Genomic DNA, 6,277 nt, shown 5'->3' on the forward strand with positions numbered 1-6,277 from the left:
GACGCAGCCAAAAGAATTCTCCAGGACCGTCAAGTATAAGAACAAAGGCCTTCCAGGCCTAGGCCGAACTAACACCGGCGGATTTGACAAATATTCTTTGATTTTTTCAAAAGCTTCCTGACACTCATCCATCCATTTAATCGCCGCATCTTTCTTTAGCAGCTTAAATATGAGCTCACATGCGGTCGTGAGCTGAGCGATGAATCTACTGATGTAATTTAACCTTCCCAGCAAACTCATGACCTCTTTCTTATTTTTCGAAGGTGGTAGATCTCGGATAGATTTTATCTTTGTTGGATCCAACTCAATACCCCTCCGACTGACTATAAATCCCAAGAGTTTCCCTGATGGAACCCCAAATGCACATTTAGTAGGGTTTAATTTTAAGTCATACTTACGTAGACGCTCAAAGAACTTTCTCAAATCTCGCACATGGCCTTCTTGTGTTCTGGATTTAATGATTACGTCATCAACGTACACCTCAATTTCTTGGTTCATCATGTCATGGAAGATGGCGGTCATAGCTCTCATGTAAGTTGCCCCGGCATTCTTCAGACTGAATAGCATGAACCTGTAACAGTAAGTCCCCCATGGTGTGGTGAAAGCTGTCATTTCTGCGTCTTCTTCATCCATCAGGACTTTGTGATACCCAGCATAACAATCCACAATATACTGTAACTCATGTTTGGCACAATTGTCGACAAGGATGTCGATGTTTGGTAATGGGAAGTTGTTCTTGGGGCTTGCTTTGTTCAAATACCTGTAGTCAACACATACTCGGATCTTCCCATCCTTCTTTGCTACTAGGACTACATTGGCCAACCATGTGGTGTATCGGACCACTCGGATCATATCGGCTTTTAATTGTTTGGCAATCTCTTCTTTAATCTTGTCGCTAATGTCTGTTTTGAATTTTCTTTGATTTTGTTGGACAGGTGGACAAACAGGATAAGTTGGCAATTTGTGTACTACGAGATCTTCACTTAGTCCTGGCATATTGTCGTAAGACCATACAAACACGTCTTTAAATTCAAACAAGAGTTGGATCAATGCGTCTCTAGTTTATTCCTCTGCGTGAATGCTTATCATGGTCTCCTTGACCTCTTCTGAATTGCTCAAATTAATTGGCTCGGTTTCATTTAGGTATGGCTTAGGCTTATTCTTGAATTGTTCCAATTCTCGATTTATTTCCTTAAAAGCCTCGTCTTCATAATATTCGGGTTCTTGATTCATTATTTCATAGTTAGACAACGTTTTAGGATCTGGGCATGAAGTCCGCAGGCATGTCATGTTATTTAAGTCCGCATTATTAGAACTGAAAAGAGAAAGATAAGAAAAATAGCAAAATCAGAAAGAATAACACGCAAAGATTCATAGACGATGAAATATTGATTTCATTTCATCGAATTTGAAGATAGGAGGGTTTACATCGGAATTTAAAAAAATACAACAAAAACTAAAAGCATGCGAGTTACACCCTGAAATAACTCGGAATGTAGAAAAGATGGATAGACTAAACTACTAGGATTTCCGCCTGACTGGGAATGGAGTAGTGTGCCAGTTTTGCAATTTAGCATTGGGCCCCATGTATTGTACCTCAGTAGTGCTCGAGCCTTCGCCCGGTTGGACCATGTGGGCTTCGTACAACATTTGCCTCATTGCCTCACATATGTCCTCAATTTCATCGGCCGTGAAGGTCTCTTCTTCTTCTTCTATATACCTTGGCTTTACAAACGATCTGGCGAGGTGCGGGATTGGCTGAGGCAGGACCCACCCATTTTTTTGTCACGACCCAAAACTAACCCCTGTCGTGATGGCGCCTATCGTGGAACTAGGCAAGCTGACTCATTTCCAAAACAAATCGATATTTTCATTTAAAAGATAATTCCAAGGTTATTTAACATAAAACCTCCATTTAAAGAGTTCAAATCAAAGAAAAACAGAAGTGCAGAAAAGAAAAGCCTGATATCGGGGTGTCACTAGTCATGAGCATCTACTACCATCTGTCTAACAATATCAAGGCTAACTTAGCCTGGAAAATAGCTAAATATAACTAGAGGAAAATAAAAGGGTGAAGAGCAAGGGCTGCGATCGCCAAACAGCTACCTTGCTATTTCCAAGAAAATCTGCAACCAGAACACTCAATAATCGCTACCGTGTCCAGCTACACCTGAATCTACACACAAGGTGTAGGGAGTAACGTGAGTACGCCAACTCAGTAAGTAATAATAATAATTAAAGACTGAGCAGTAGTGACGAGCAATAAAGAATATAACATTCATATCATGAAATCTCATTAAAGTACAACATGCTTTAAAATTAGTGTTTGAATCAAATCATCTCATTTAAACCCAGTTCCAGTAAAAATCATTTAAAGATATTTTTCCAACAGTTTTTCAAACAAAGGCTCAATGCAAGGGTGAGCAAAAATGATGAAATCATAAATAGCCCCTCAGGCAAACCTCACAGTCACTCGTGCCACTCGGGCATACCTCACAATCACTCATGCCTCCCATTCACTCAGCACACGGCACTCGACACTGGCACTCATTAGGTACCTACACTCACTGGGGGTGTGTACATACTCCGGAGGGGCTCCTTCATCCCAAGCGCTATAATCTACACAGACAACTCACGTGCTATAATAATAAAGTATGTTGCAGGCGGGCAGCCCCGATCCACACTCATCCTTACAAATCAGGCCCTCGGCCTCACTCAGTCATAAATATGCTACAGGCGGGCAGCCCCAATCCACACTCATCCTCACAAATCAGGCCCTCGGCCTCACTCAGTCATAAACCTCTCAAGCCACTCGGGCATTTCAGTAAAATAGGGCATTCGGCCCAAAATATTTATATGCATCAAAATAGAGTCATAAAACTGAGTTATGCGGTAAACAAGTATAAACATGACTGAGTATAGATTGTCAATCAAAAACAGTGAGAGAATGGTAAGAAACAGCCCCTAAGGGTCCAAACAGCTTTGGCGCAAGGCCCAAACATGTCATTCAACCCAATTTATAGAAATTCTTTCTAAAACATATAAGTATCATATGGTTTCAACAAAGTATGCAACTTTACAGTTGCTACGGGGTGGACCAAGTCACAAAACCCCAGCAGTGCATGCCCACACGCTCGTCACCTAGCATGTGTGTCACTTCAAAATAGTAGAATGATACGAAATTCGGGGTTTCATACCCTCAGTACTAGATTTACAATCGTTACTTACCTCAAACCGCAAAATTCTTATTTTGCAATGCCCTTTCCTCATGAATTGGTCTCCAAATGCCTTGAATCTGGTCATAAATAATTCCTTTCAGTCAATAAAATTCATTGGAATTAATTCCACAAGATAATAATGATTTTCCATAAAAATACGAATATTAGCTCAAAAATCGCCCGTGGGACCCATATCTCGGAACTCAACAAAAGTTACAAAATTCGGAAACCCATTCAACCACGAGTCTAACCATACCAATTTTACAAAAATCCGACCCAAACTCGACCCTCAAATCTTCGATTTAAACCAAGAGGGTTTTCAAATTTCCCCAACTCAATTCACCAATTAAATGATAAAAACAACCATGGATTCGGGTAATTTAATAAATATTGAGTTAAGAACACTTACCCCGTTGTTTCCTCTGAAAATCACCCAAAATCGCCTCACTTCCGAGCTCCAAATTGCCAAAAACTGAAACTGGGACGAAGTCCCATTTTCAGAATTTAAACTCACTCCCGGACTTTTAATTCGCGAAGCACAAAATGCCTCTGCCTCAATGCTTTCTACACGAACGCGTTCGAGCCATCGCGAACGCGTAGACCAATTGCCTTGGGTCTTTGGATGCTTCCTCTCTTCTTCGCGAACGCGTAACACCTCCCGCGTCCGTGATGCACACCCAGTCCACCCTTCGTGAACGCGAGGTTCTCTTCACGAACGCGAAGAGAAAATATTGCCAGCCTCTTAGTTCCTCTTCGCGAACGCGATGAAGGAAACCAGATGGTGCATCAGAAAAATTCCAGCAGAGTTCAAAGTCTAAAATCCAACCCATTAACCATCAAAAACTCACCCGAGCCCCTCGGGACCTCAACCAAATATACCAACAAGTCCTAAAATATCATACGAACTTAATCGAACCCTCAAATCACCTCAAACAACACTAAAACCATGAATTACACCCCAATTCAAGCCTAATGAACTTTGAAATTTCTAATTTCTACTACGGAACCTATCAAATCACGTCCGATTGACATCAAATTTTTCACACAAGTCCTAAATGACATAATAAAGGTATTCCAATTTTCATAATCGAATTCCGACCCCGATATCAAAAAGTCAACCCCTCGGTCAAACTTCTCAAAAATAAAACTTTCGGCATTTCAAGCCTAATTCCTCTACGGACTTCCAAATAATATTTCAGATACGCTCCTAATCCCAAAATTACCATACAGAGCTATTGGAATCATCAAAATTCAAATCCGAGGTCGTTTACACATAGGTCCATATCCGGTCCACTTTTTTAACTTAAAATTTTTAATTATGAGACTAAGTGTCTCATTTCACTCCGAGTTCCTTCCGGACCCGAACCAACTAACCCGATATAACATAATATAGTTTAATAACATAAAAAGAAGTAGAAATGGGGAAAATGGGGCTATAACTCTCGAAACGACCGGGGCTATCCTACTGATTGCTTAAGCCTCTAGTAACTTATGATAAAGTGCTATGTTTAAGACTCATTGTGTATTTAAAACAACAAAAAATCATTGCCTTTCCTTGAATTATCAATTTAATTTATTAGTCAAAATTTCAGAGTACAATCTTATAGACCCAATTGATGTGGGCTTGAAAATGTACCCTGATTGCTATTAAGTTTGCTTGCAAAATCTAGTTTTTTCATGACTTAGAACTAATGGAATCAGATTTACTATATTTGATTATTTTAAATAAAATGGTAAAACTACTAATTAAACCAACACATTGTACAGGATAATATAATATAAAAGCTAAATTATTACATTAGTGATAACAAATCTATCTATTACTACTTTAATACATTTTCTAAAAAATGTGTGTGTGCTGTTTTTGCTTCTACTATTACACACGCACATACAAATTTTGTGAATGTATATAAAGCTTTAAACAGGTTTTTACAGTTTTAAGAACATTTTAACATAAATATACCATGACTTAAATGACTCAAGCAGTATAAATAACTAACCACTCTCAACCAAATAACTTTATGCAATATTCAAACAGAACATAGATTTTTTGATAACCAGTAGAATCATAGTCATGATACAGCAAGATTTAAACATTTACATTGTTTAAGAAAGTACCTTGATAGCAGCAAAAACAAATAAGTAAGAAAATAAGTCTCTGAAAGCTTGAAGTAAAGCAGCAGCAATGACACCTAGTAAGGTAGGAAGAACAGCCGAATTTTTAAAAGAAACGGAAAGGATTGTATATTTTTTTCTCTGAAAAATCAAGATTGATTTTCAGAAGTTTTTCTTTTGGAAATGAAGAGAAAACCTTAAGGTAGTGTAGAGATTTCTGTGTGTTTTCGTGTGTGTAGGTGTGTAGCTATTTCAGTGTGTATATTGTGTGTCTTCGGGTGTCTATAATGTGTTCGCCCTTATAATGAAAAGGGAAGAGTGTATTTATAGAGTAAAGGAGTGAAAAGGGATGAGGATTAGGGTACAAAAGAATATGCTAGAATTCCCATAAATTAGGGAAATGGCATATTTCTTAACAGAAATGGACATTTGTCCAATTTCTAGTACCTTCCTTATCTTAGAAAATGGACAAGTATCCAATTTGTGGATATTTTTGGATCTTATCCCTATTTTCCTACTCAGCATTGGGACATGTGTCCCTATTCTAGAAGTTTCTAGTATTTTCTAAATAATTTTAAGAATTGGAATTCCAAAACTGACCCTTAAGGGTCTTGTAATTTTTTCAGAACCATATTGGTTCTGGGACTGAGTCAGGTGACTCTGGGCCTAAGGACTTTGGGCTCTTAAGCTTTTTACAAAGCTATAGGCATGTCTACTCAGACAGGCCCAATTTATGAGCCAAGTAGAACGGGCCACTTCAGTGAGGCCCAGTTCTTAACCAAACCAAACAAAAGTAAAAATAAATAAATAAATAAATAACGGCAATTAATTTAACAAAATAAACACCAAAGCAGTAATACTAAAAATAAATTCAGAACTAATAAAGATTAAATAAATAAAAAACAGAAAGGAAAAAAGGAAAAATAAAGTAATCTAACACTGTT

At 38.2% G+C, this 6,277-nt stretch overlaps 1 long non-coding RNA gene across 1 annotated transcript; it reads right to left on the minus strand.

Moving 5' to 3' along the window:
* Positions 1-1,407: 1,407 nt before the first annotated feature.
* LOC138899542 (uncharacterized) lies at positions 1,408-5,607 on the minus strand. The gene is made up of 3 exons (XR_011411226.1): positions 5,337-5,607; positions 3,229-3,295; positions 1,408-2,176 (listed from the first exon to the last, which is right to left on the minus strand). It is a non-coding gene; the product is annotated as an uncharacterized lncRNA (long non-coding RNA).
* Between the last annotated feature and the right edge of the window lie 670 nt (positions 5,608-6,277).

The sequence above is a fragment of the Nicotiana tomentosiformis genome, chromosome 9 (assembly GCF_000390325.3).
Source record: "Nicotiana tomentosiformis chromosome 9, ASM39032v3, whole genome shotgun sequence".
Classification (NCBI taxonomy): Eukaryota; Viridiplantae; Streptophyta; class Magnoliopsida; order Solanales; family Solanaceae; genus Nicotiana; species Nicotiana tomentosiformis.